The sequence below is a fragment of the Cebidichthys violaceus genome, unplaced genomic scaffold (assembly GCF_023349555.1).
Source record: "Cebidichthys violaceus isolate CVI_PGR_0920_01 unplaced genomic scaffold, fCebVio1.0.p SCAF_1, whole genome shotgun sequence".
NCBI classification, from domain to species: domain Eukaryota; kingdom Metazoa; phylum Chordata; class Actinopteri; order Perciformes; family Stichaeidae; genus Cebidichthys; species Cebidichthys violaceus.
The window spans coordinates 20,201,587-20,214,828 of record NW_027176262.1 but is presented as its reverse complement, the minus strand read 5'-3'; the positions used below and the strand labels follow the sequence as shown (position 1 = coordinate 20,214,828).

The 13,242-nt window shown below is 40.5% G+C and overlaps 1 protein-coding gene across 8 annotated transcripts in view; it reads left to right on the top strand.

Moving 5' to 3' along the window:
• Positions 1-3,136: 3,136 nt before the first annotated feature.
• Positions 3,137-13,242, top strand: part of tenm4 (teneurin transmembrane protein 4) — a 149,768-nt gene continuing 139,662 nt past the window's right edge. For all 8 annotated transcript variants that reach the window (XM_068714176.1, XM_068714158.1, XM_068714166.1 and 5 more), the window contains exon 1: positions 3,137-3,367. The gene's annotated coding sequence lies outside the window, so the exon portion shown is untranslated. The remainder of the gene's footprint in view (positions 3,368-13,242) is intronic.

Here is a 13,242-nt window from a genome sequence, read left to right as displayed (position 1 = left end):
ATAGGTAGCTAGTTGAGCGAAGCATTTAAAGACTGACTTGTGAGTCTAGATGGAGAGGTACATATTTAAGAATTGTTTGGTCATCCTTTGATATGTTATAGAAAATATATCTTGAATGTACTTTAAGTCCAGTGATGAATATATATTGTTCTCATCTTCCAAAATATGTTCTGCTGTGACAGATGCTACAAAAAGTCACCCATGCTCAACAGCATTATAAATGTATTACACATACCAAGAAACGACATACAGCACGCCTGTGTTTTCTAATGACCAAATCATTTACAAAGAAATAAGTGAAAGGAAAAGGGAAAAAGAAGGGAGTGGGGTACAGCATAGCTAACATTGCCTAATTAGGAGTTTTATGGGGCATATAATTTGAGTCACAGCACTAAGCCTTGATTCTAAAGCAAACACCTTTTTTTTCTTTGGAAATAACAAGAACAGTGCTGCAGACTGAAATCTCACAGGTTCATTGCCCCTGAGTAAGTTATTCACAGACTGAAATGCAGCCTATATTCTATTGATTAACAACAGTGCTCTGTCTTTAAAGAGTTTATCATTTATATTATTACAACACAAATCAAATAAATATGTCTCCACTTTGAATGTCATTGATCTGATATTTGATAATGGCAAAGTGAGGAGGTATGGATCTTCAGTAACAGTTAAACGACGTTTTCTGCATACTGTCTCCATCCACATAAACGTGTACAACAAGTTCTAATTGTAAGTGATTATGAAAGCAGACGCCTATGCACATTCAGGTTACATAATTGTCACTTCTCTGAACAGGTACTGTATTTCCATCTGGAGTTTTGATGAGAACAGCTGTACAGCTGTGATATGAATACATTTGTGGATGTAACGCTCCTTGTTCTGTTCTTGGTACATATTTCATTCATCTTAGTCTTTCCACTTGCTGTGTTTGTTTGTGCTGCAGTTCTGCCTGCCAGCAGGAGATCCTCAGGTATCTGTGTAGGACTTCCAATAGACAGTATATTTTGTTGCCATTACTACTGAACTATTGAAACTAATGGAGACACAGACTTAATTTAAGATCCTGAGGGGATGGTCGGGAAATCAATTAAAATTTAAGTGACAGGAATAATGTTCAGTGTTGGCAGACGCTTGCACTCTCTAAGTGCCTTCTTGTTTCTACTATGGCTATGTTATACTTCTTAAATGCTGCATTGTTTAACGTCTGCCAATGTTGTCTGCTGTTATCTGTGTATGTTCAAATGATTGTTTTATTCTATATTTCTATTTTCTGTGATTTGTCTTATTTTCTGCTGCTAGAGTGACCCAGTTTCACCACGGAGATCCTTCATTTTGAATTTTATTTTACTTTAAACCTTTAATAACATTTTTTTTTTGCCATTTGGGGGCAGCGGGAACAAGTAGTGAACATATTTAAGTTCAAGCAAACAGTTGCTTATGTTCTCTTCCAGCAGATAAAAGCAACATTATCCTTCATTTGAAGTCATATTAGTATAATATAGTTAAGTCCAATATTCACTCTCTACTTTAGCTCTGTTTTTGGTCTCCTCCAACTCCTGCAGGACATGTTTAGCTCTTTAGCTGCTAAATCACCGTTTTACTCAGCTTAAAAATGTGTGATTTTGGAAATGACGTAGAACACGCAATCAATTCTGTTTGACGGGCGAGTACAGACGGCCACTGTACGCAACAAGATGTAACCTGCATCAATTTCATTTTCACACATGAGACCACATTGAAAGTGGTGCGTAACCGGTGAATAACAGTCTACCTCCTGCAAACATGAGCCTGAATGCAGCCTCTCAAACCGGCTCCTTTCCTCCGGTTGCCTGGGTCAACGGGAACTCTCCCATTCCCACAATGACACGGCCACAATACCAGGCCAGACTTCAGTTTTACATTTGAAAGCATATTTAACTTTTCACTCATCCATTCACAGCCCGTGAGCAGTAAGACTCTGAGCCTGGCCAAGATTAGCTTTTGGCAGACAATGCAGTGAATTAAAGGCCACACATGGCCTCTCTCTTGTTCTCTGGTTGACCAAACACACTTCCAGGGCCAGGAACTCTTGACCAGTGTTTTAACCCTCAAGGAGAAACTAGGAATGGGAGATAAGTATATGGCAATGGATTTAGGAGCCGAAGTTGGCCAAACAAAAGTGTTGTCAGATGAAACAAGACAGATGGTCTTGTTCCTCGCTAACCTACCAAACTCTAGTGTCAGAGGTTTCAGCAGAGGTTGCCAAAACACTTGGGCAAATTGGCAAACGCTAAAATGTTTAGTTGTATTTTAGTTGTCCGTTAAGACATAAGGGAGCCTGTTATTATCTCAGTGCTAAAAATATATTCATGTACCCACGAGAAACCTCACAGTTTAAGATAGAAAATAGCTTAAACATCACAGTTAATGTTACACGTTAATATATGTATATATATATATATATATATATATATATATATATATATATATATATATATATATATATATATATATATATATATATGAGTTCTGCTTTGGTTTGACTTGGCACATCAAAACTAGGACTTTGTATGACTTTTAATCATGACTTGGTGTGTCGTAATTTCCATTTTTTTTAATTATATTGTTTGTTAAAAAGCTTGTTGGAAATTCTGCATAGTCACTTTAAAACACATCCATAAAACAAATTGCAGAGAGTCAATTAAAACTAAACACAATGTGCATCGAAGGTTATAACGTTTGCACATTGTAATTCCCTGTAGGATTTTTTTTTTGATAGGCTCTATGTTTTTTCGAGGGGAGAAAACTGCGAGATAAAACAGAAACGGGCAGATATTTGGAGGGAGTCTGGCTCAGTACCGAAGGGGGCGACCACGCACAGTCGCACACCCATCCCTGCTCCAAAAGTCGTAATTGTAAATCGTGAGGGACCACGCAGCTTGTCATTCCCCACCATATCTGCCGCCGTGTCACCTGATCTCGCTCCGGGGACTATTTCACGTATTTCTCCCGAAGGGTTTTTTCACGGCGTTCAATTAGGTGAGCGCGTGCTAATGGACATCTTGGACTGCTGCCTCTCTCATCCATGTGTGCCTCTCTGAGAGCGCTCTGAGCAGCAGCAGCAGTAGCGGCAGCACCTTGGAGCAGCAGCAGCAGCAGCAGGAGGAGGAGGAGGAGGAGGATCTGTTTTTTTCTGCCGTACCGTGTCGTGCACAGTGGAAATACGCTCGCCTGCTCCGGGTACTATCAACACGAAAGGGAGGGAAGAAGAAGGAGACGAAGGAGCAGAAGCATAAGGGCTTTTTTTTGGGGAGGGTGAGCACCTCAAGACTATACTGCTGAATTGTCAACGGGACAGGCCTGCTACATTGGATGTGTCTTCAGAATGGTAAGGTTCATTTTGGAGAGATTTATTGTTGCCAGTGTTGCAGAAAGAAAGAAAGAAAAAACAGACAGCTGCACACAAGCATCATGCAGTAGCGGAGCGCATACGGAGAACTAATGTAGGGAGTCGCGATCAGTTTGACTGCGTGTGTTTTGATTTGCAAACGCACCGTTTGTTTATGCCGTCTTCTTTATTTCTTTCTTCTTTTTTTTTTAAACCAATGTGCTCTTTCTACCCGCACGTTATTCCTCGGACAGGGAGGGATCAACGGCGCGTCGGAACGGCGCAGCACGGCGCAGCAGCCTACCTGCTCCTCGGTGTTTTAGCAGCGTAAAGGGTTCCGTAGACCGCCTCAACCTCGCGCTGTGTGAATTTGATGGTGAGGGATCAAAAAGTCCACCGTTGCCTTTTTTTTTAAATTCAGGCTCGGGATTAGGAATGGCTGCAGCGCGTCCTAAATAACGTGAGCTAGGTACATAAATAACGGATGAAGACGGACTAGGACTTGCTGTCTGAATGTAGAGGCGGGTGAACGTGCCCTGCTGTATGAAGACGAAATATGAACACAGAGCTCGTCTGAATAAGCTGCCAGTTGCAGTACTATGAACGGAGATGTTTGCATTTAAAGGCGTAGAGAGGGGAATGTAGACGTCTTATGGTTTATTGGGACCAAAGCCCCCCCACCCCCCTTTTTTTTTTATACAGGTGAGTCCATAGTCAACTTTGTAGTAGCCTCTATATCGTCGTGTAGCACGACCGACCCAGTGGGTTGTGTATCAGTCCGCTGGTCTTGTTTTAAATGGAGAAACGCTTGCTAAGGCTTAGGGAAAACTGCATAGCGGATAGTTTTGCTATAATAAATAATACAATTCACAAACGGGTCTTCTCCCCAGAAATGCTGTTTTAACAACATGAAAAGAAATGATGAATCATTCACTAAATATAGTCACAGGTCATGTTAAATTACATTTTAGATGAACCATAGTTTATTTTTACGATTCTGTCCTGTTGAATTTATGAGGCAAAGCTTTAACAACTACATCATCACATGGGGTCACAATCAAACCAATTAAGTCGTGTGAAACATAAGAGACCCCCCCATTTCAATGTTCTGCAGTTCACACATATTTGAGACTGGAGGAGTAAAAGCGTGAGCAGGACCCCTGGGAGTCATTGTTGGGGCCCTACACACAGACTAGACCAAGCTCTGCACTCTGATTGGGCACGTTGTAAGACACACGCACACACACACACCTCTGAGCGTAGTGATGTAGTAGCACTACTGGTTATAGATTTTGGTTTTACGGCACATCACAGCAATGTAGATTATTGGTGTTTTATATTAATGGTGAATGTATCCTACATTAAACATAGTAAGAGTTGTGTAAAATGTTGAATCAAAGTGACCTGATCTTTAACTAAAGAGTTTACACCTTTGTGTCAAAACAAGTCGATCCAAAAGGAAAACTGCCCCATTGTGATCTAAGTGAGTGTTTTAAAGATTCCTATTCATTTGAAGAAAAAAACAAAACATTTTCAGTCTGAATTTGTAGTGAAACTTTTTTCAGGACATGCTGCAGTGCAGACATCAGAACCATTAATAAAAAAAAACCTAATCTCTGCGTGGGGGAGATTTCTTTTTCACATATAACAGAGCTCACAAGTGCCGCCTTTGGCCGTAGCAGGTTGCATGACCTCAGATATTGAAGGTTAAATCCAAGGGATTCGAGGGGCTCTTCGTCCTCCATGGCAAGTGTTTGGCGGAGTCATCAAATGAAAAGTCTGAAGTTGTTAGGTCCCGCCGAGGTTAACCTTTGTAGAACAAGGCTGCATTCTCCCAGTTGTCTTTGTCGTGCTGATGAGCTCTGAGAAGCGGCCTCAGCACTGGTTTCTCTGCATGATAAGAGGGGGAAACAACCCTCCCTTTGTGATCACAAATGAAAAATCTGTTGCTCGTCTTTTTTCGCCTTTTGTTGTCGTTTCATTGTGAAAAGAAAACGCACAGCTAGTCTCCAAAGGACAGGTTGCGGAAGGAAAGATGACATGCAAGTTGCAGTTGGACCTTGTTACATTCCATAAACGGTTGTCGCGTTTCAACTAACGTTGGCAGTGAACGGGGGGGGGGGGGGGGGCAGAACGATGACAGAGAGGAAACAATGAAATGCCTCCGTCCCTCTGGAGTTTTCCAGGGTGATGATGTGTGTTTCAAGTAATAATTGTTGGGAGAACTGAACGGTCATCTAGAGAGGGAATGGCTCCTTTTGAGGGAAATGGATACTGTGGATGGTGAAGACTGTGGGAAGATCATGTTAAGCGAAAATAAGTCGGTTAAGAAAAAACTACTATATTTGATATTTACATGTAAATTATACATCATTTGTTTTCCTGTTAATTCGTACAGTCAGTGATCCGTACCTGCTTTTTTCAACTTGGCAGCATCGAGTTTAACAAAAGGAGAGGTGAATTTCCTCGCGTGGAGTATTATGTTTGGTTAAAGCTGTCATCTTGTGATTTATCACACTGATGGGTTACACCACTGTATTGGACATGAAAGCAACCCCCCCACCCACCCCCCCCCCCCCCCCCCCCCCCCCCCCCACACACACACACACACACACACACACACAGACACAGACACTCCCACACACAACCCCCTAATGTTGACAGCAGAACTCCAGACTGTGTGTGATAAGTTGTGGACACTGCAGAAATCAAAAGCATGTGGGTTTACCAAGTGACCAACCGATTGCTGCAAAGCAGTTTTTCTTTGTGGATCGTAATCATTTTCAGACCTCAGATTTATGTCTGCAACTTCACAACAAATCTCTCTTGTGTGCTTCTTATGCTGCATCGTTCTAATTGGGCAAGCAGAGAACAGAAGTTCTTTTAGTTAAGTTATTTTTGTGGCTATTGTCGACCTGACCTGGGTTTTTAAAATAGAATTCAGTTGTTTGTTTGATGCGGTATGTGTGTTTTGTGTGTTTAGCCCAATCAGAAAGCATTATGCGTTCCTTGTGAGATGCTGAATCAAATCATTTAAAGTGACAGACAAAAGCTAAGGATTTTTTTAAACAACTAAAGAGCCTGGAAATTGTGCTGCAGAGCAGCCCCTGCTTGTCAATTTCACCTTGGTGTTGTTTACTCCAAAATAAACATATATCAAAACGTATTAACTATTGCTATAACAAAGCTGTACTGACTACAGTGCCTTGGAAACCAAAAAGAATCAAAATGATGATGAAAGGATCTTTGTCTCATAGTATAGAATATTCACTTATTTAAAAATGAAGGGAAATAAACAGAAGAGAACAAAGAAACATCTGATCTCACACCTAAACAAAGCAGATACTTGCATTTTAATGATGGATGATAATAGCATTAAACATTATATAGATTTAGTTGGATTTGTTTAGACGTGTCTCCACATTCTCTGTTATCCTGGAGCACTTCAGTCTTTACTTTTTCCTCTAAAACTCAGATCCATTTTTCAAAGAAGTGGAATCTTACACCTGTTTGGTGCTCTGAAAGTCGAAATCACTCAAAGAAAGTACTTGAGCAGTGCGGTTAAGGTTGAAATCATGCACTTGAGCCGCCAGACACAATGTAGCGTTTCTCCTCCCGGGCGCACGGCAACAGACTCCCCTTTGTGTCCGACATTTCATAGAATGCATGTAGCAATTTTTAAGATGACTCTCATTGCCGCGGAAGCTAATGACCGTCTGCACAGGTGTGGTGATCATTATCCTTACATACGCTGCTTTGATATATTCTAGTCCGCTCGATGCCACGGTGGAGTATTATCCCCTCCATGTTTTTCTTCAAATCTGCTAATAGAACTTTATTTTTTTTGTAGAGCACATCCACAGTGACGGCCAGTGTTGGAAGTCCCACTTCATGCATTAATCCTGCATATCATACATTAATAATGCAAACAGTCCTTTGTGAATGTCACACTGAAGAGATCGTTTTGTATATGTTTTTTAGGTGAAATTTCCCACCAGTTGCCAGATCTTCATTTTATTATATATATATTTTTTTCTCCAATCACTTGATTACATTGAGTGAATGTTGGAGAAGAAAACAACCCGACATCAGAGGTTCTGTTTTTGTCTGCCTCTGTAGGCGACACATTAAGATCACCATTTTATGGCACAAGACTTACAGTTCTCTGGAAATGTTCAGACTGAAGACCACAGGGTGTCAGAATAAGGGAGTACAGGTCATTCCCTCAGATGTATGAATCTGTCTCTGTACCTTAGACAGACACATTAGGATCCATCCCAATTAGCCTACATTAGTGCTTGGTCTAATCTGTATATCCGCTTGTACAATGTTGCCTCGGTGCATCGCTACAAAGATGCCACAGGAGGTGGAGTACATCCGCTCCTAGTTTACATGCATCACAGAGACATGAATCAAATGTTGATGAGGCCGGCTAGATCATAAACGCTCTAGTGTGACTAATGAAAAAAAAGAAAAAAGTGGTGCTTGGCAGATTTCGCCCAAGTGTGCAAATAAAATGGGGACCTGTGGAAGCAACTAAGTCCCAACAATTTGCTCTGATAGAACATATTTGGCATTGCTGGCCTCAAAAACCTGTTTGTTTGATTGCCCATCATGCACTGAAATAACTCTCTGCTGATGGAGAGAAATTGAGAACGATCAATTCAAACTGCTCCCAACCATGGCTCACAGACTGACTCTGCCCAACTGTCGGGTCAATGTGTTTTACACCACTACAGTTAAATGCAGTGCAGCAAATTACCCCACTCGCATGCACTGTGTGGCCCGACGCAGCCGAGGACAGCAGATGAAGAGGCCAGTGATTTGACGACCGAGCCTCAAATCATGTTCAAGTTGGAAAAAAAACAAACAAACAAAAAAAAAAGCGACAGGAATAATGAGATGTCCTTACAGTTTTTGAAGGTTGCATTATGAGTGTGATGGAGCTGACAGGCATCTCGGGCCTTGCAGCTATCGTACTAACAAAGTGGCATCTTGTGTTTTCTGCATCTTCGAATCCTCCCATCAGAACAGCCTCCCCAGTGGCATTTCATCATGACCTGGATAATCTTATGCAAGATAGTGAAACGGCAGTTAATTTGCAGGTAATTAAACCCCAGTGGTTTACAGTTGGATAAGCAATACAGTAAGGCTGCAGTCAGTATGTGTGATGCTTTGAATGATTATCCGGCTACAGCGCCATCAGGACTTTTCATATTCTACAATGGATGTATGGCAATGGAAGCTCACCTATACCCAACACAGCAGAATGCTTTTCAGTGAGGAGCGGTGGCAGCTCATATTAATTAATATCTACTAATATTCTACTGATACTGAGTTGTGAATGTTTCCTCCCCTCCCCCCATCCCCCCATCACAGCAGTGAGCGGTGGGTTTAATAAACGGCTATGGTGTCTCTGTTTTCAGCAGTACTGTTTATACTGTCAGCTCGTCTCAGGAACATGGGATTTCATCAGCTGTGATTTATTTGCATCATTGAGGGAGTAGTTGCTTCTGTGGTTTGTAGTTGAAAAAGGGAAGGTTGTTTGGAGGTCTGTGGCTTGTAGTTCAAAAGCAGAAACTGATATGGATATGCACACATTTTTTAATGGGATATTGTATTCATGGTTCCTCTTCGAAATATACGCGTTAACAGGTATTGTCACTGAAAGATGACCTGTTGCTTTCCTAATTTAGGAAGTAACTCTGATAAAATAAGGTTGTTTTATTTATTATTTGAACTCAGTACACATAGCTGTGCTTTGCTATTAAAATAAACTCATTAATGTGTGGCTCACCATCATGTTATATATCTTTTTTCTATTTATTTTGTAATCTTTGTATTACACTATAGTTTACTTGCCTCCTTTTAACCTGGAGTCTCATTTATTGATTGTGACAGTAGCTGGTGGACAAACAACATGCAATTTTTATACAATCCTAATACATAGATGACAATGGATGTACTTGGTTGTGGGCTTTCAAGCCTTTCAAAGTAGGCATCATAAAATGTTGCTGTGTTGTCTCCAGGCTCGACTGTGGAAGGCCATTTGTCAGGTTTAACTTCTCAGTGCTGCAGTGAATTCTTCTCAGATCTCATGCTAATTTGTTTCTAAGAGTTTAAGCTGTGATTGCTGTGACAGAGGCATTTTTAAAAGGATACAAATTAGGGCTACATTAAAGAGAAGGTGGAGGACATTTAGAAGCTTCTAACACTTCTCACTGATTTAAGCCCCTTCTTTCGACATTAAAACATTTTCAGATCATTTTTTTTATAAGGTTGGCATCAGCTTCCTGTCGGCATCTGTTAGGACCTAGTCTTCCAGATTGCAGGCAAGTGATTATATGCTTCTAAAACTGTAGTGAAAGTTGATAAGTAATGGAACACGGTAGAGCTAGGATTAAAGGGATCATTTTTTGGGAGGTTCATTTCTCTTTCTTCCTTTTTACCCTGTTAGAAAATCACACCGATTTTTTGTGTGTGTGTCATCTGGATGTGCAGCTTGAAGTAATGTTAATTCAGCCTGTGGATGGTAGATCAAGTAGCAGCTACTCTCAAAAGCAAGGAACTACACTTTCTCCAACACAGCCTGCAGCTACCTGAACCCTTAGAAATGTAAGGAATTTACATAAGAAGGGCATCTACATTGTTTAGCAGCTTGGTTTGAAAGGAGATGAGTAATGACCTTGCAAACCCTTCGTGCTTTTAAAGCCAGTGAGGCTGATCGCCATCATGGCGGTAGTACAGTCTGCCTGTAGCCATGACGATGGCTCTGGAAACGTTTACTTGGGTAAAAGAGTGATGAAATAATTTTGCGGTCTGTATTCTGTCTCCCGCTTATCCAAGCAATCTGAAAGCATCTCACGAAGAAACCGCACTTTGATTATGTCCATGTGTGTGTCGGCGCACGCCAAGGGTCAGCTTTACAAGTGTCTGTGTTTGACAAGAGGCGTTAGAAGACTCCCTCTGTGCTGTAAAGGTCCAGGGCCAAACTTTTCACTGAAAACTGTCTCAAACTGGCCGGCTGTGTCAGACACATCAGAGTCTCTCCATCCAGCCGCACACCAGGGTGACATCCATGACATGACCTCATGATTGTGCTTCATTTTTTTTTTTCAATTCTGTAGCAAGAATTTTTTTATCCCCAGCTCATTCAAAATTCACTTTAGCTTCCCTGAAAAATTCACTCCAGTTTTCTTTTCTTTCTGCAGAAAACTCACATATATTTTAAACCTGCTGCACAACTCCATAGGATTTTTTTTTTTTTTTTCCGGTGCAGGGGAGTGCTGAGGAGGAGTTGTCAATATATTTTGCAAGTGTTAGGCAGCAAAGTGGAGTGATAGCTCTCAAGGGGCCTGGCCTTAAGCTGTTATTCTATAAATATTAATAAAGCCCAATAGCCTGCCTGGAAGGAAGCTAACAGTTTGCTCATGTCACAGACTGGGCTTCAATGTGACAAGTTATGAAAAGAGTGATGAGATGACAAAGGCGGGAAGATGACATTTAGTGACAGGCCTCATTTTTCAGATATGAATGGCGTCAGTGAAAACGGAAGCCGAGTCTGCTGACCTCTCCCTTTACAGAACCGTGACCCATCAAACAATGCCTCCGGTGGCTTTCATGTTCGGTTTATTCATCGATTGATTTATTTATTTTTCAGTCACCACCAAAACAAAATAATATCACATGAAGCATTGAAAGACGTTGCGAAAACATTTAAGGACTGATCAATTTTGGATGCATTTGGAGAGCGCTCTAGAGAACCATAAGATGTGCTGGTTAGTTTAAGATAATAAACAACTTGATGCTCTGGGAATATTTTCTAGATTGAATTCATCACAATGCACAAAAATAAAGTAAACAATGTGATTACTCTCAGATTAGCTTGCCTATTTATTTCAGAGGCTTGTTTTAGCATTCTGACAAGTTGCCTCATATCATGACCTATTTTTCACAAAAGCACAAATGCAATGTGGTTATTGTGGTTTTTTTTTAACTTTTTTTGGCAATCAGTGTTCTGGAATCTCACACAGGCCTGTATATCTACATGCCTGCTTAGCTGGAAGAGTAATGGAACCAACAATGCAGACAGACTTAGAAGGGTTTGGCTGCGGCTGACATTGCTCTGCCAAGATGCACTTGTTGCATGCAGCTAAGACCAAACAGCAACGCGGTGTTTTGGCAATGCTAATAGATGTGGGTTTGCTTTGTTTGTATTTCTTTCACGGTCTGCGGTACATGCAGGTTTTGTTTCAGTGAGAGGCTGAGAACAACAAATTCAAAACCATCCGCAGAAGCAACACTGACAGTCATGAAAAATGAAAAGAGTTGATTTTAATGAAACTGTCACAACTACTGTGAGCTTGTTTGTACTAAATGCAACTGTATAAGTATATGGGTTGTTCCACAGAAGAAGTAATCCGCAAAGAAGATTCTGGTTCGGTAGCATTGCCATCAAATTGTGTGGCAGTTTACATTAAGTGACAAATGATGACAACACATTTTTGGTGTATGTATTTATTCAATAGGGGTTAAAAGTGTGTGAAAATGTGTTGGATTAAGCTTGACAGAAAGATGAAGTTGCTTTGTGTGTATATTGTCCTTTGTTGATTCTATGTCAGCAGTAGCACTGATATCGGCTTTTGTTCCAGGATGTGCTGACATCACCCGTATCTTTGCTTTTCTGCAAATTTTCTATGCTACAAATACCGAGACAAATCTACTTGGGCTCTGTCAATACATTGCTTCCTAAAATGAACCTCTATAATAGTAAAATGCTACATCTATTAAAAAGAACAAATCTGTCACAAGCGATTTTAGGATTTTTAAAAATTCAGTGGGCCGTTATGTCAGTTCATTAATACGTTCTCAACATCTAACTTACTGTAGAGTATGCCTTGAGGTTATCTCTCAAGCTGTATCTCGACAGAGCCCATCACTTTAAACAAGAACAGTTTGTTTCCCCAAACAATGAATGGAAATGTAACATAGCCAAACCAAACTGTAGGGCATTGTAATCTATTTTCTCTCCATACAGGCTTCCTACATTTCTGTTCACTCTATTCCCATCACCCATTAATATTGAACCAAAGGAAACCGTCTTGGTCTCTATACTGTAACAGCCCGGTTAGTTATTCCCCCAGCATAAATTGCATGCAAATTATCCAGAGATCCAAGAACAGTTGCATTTACAGACACAGCTTCAATATGGCAACCATTGTGCAAAAACCCTTGTTCTCTCGGCTCATGGTATCCAAAGCATTTGTATTAATGGCATTTCACACCAGTGAGGAGATAATTCCTGTGTGGTAAGGTGTAAAATTGAGCAGCTTTGATGTTAAGCGGACTTTTTAAGATTAGAGATGAGGGTGTTAATTAGTTGACAAAAATCTTTCTGGTTCTAAAAGTTTTTTTTCCCCCACTAATCCCTCTGGCCTGAGATCATGTTGCTTCATTTCAGTTCAAAGAAAACCGATAAAAACAGCAGCATATATAGTAGTTAACACATGTAAGGCAGTGCACCTGTATACATTTTTATTAATATTAACAAAAACATTTTTTAGGCTCCCTTATTTTTGCTCTATTCATGTCCAGAAAAACATTTGCTAATGTGGCTTTGATGTAATAGAGTATTGCTTTTATGGCTTTTTTTAAACTAGGTTTTTGTATTAGTCGTTTATGGAATAAAGCCATTTTCTGAGAAGGCATCCACTGTCGCACATTAAGATGCCGTAGTACAATTTATGTAAGCGATCATCAAGGCCCCGTAACTGGTAAAAGTTGACCATTTATTTGTGAATCAGTGAATCATGACAGCTAAATATACAGCAGGTGGAGCTGTGATATTTAATAGCTCAGGGAATATTTACTTTGAT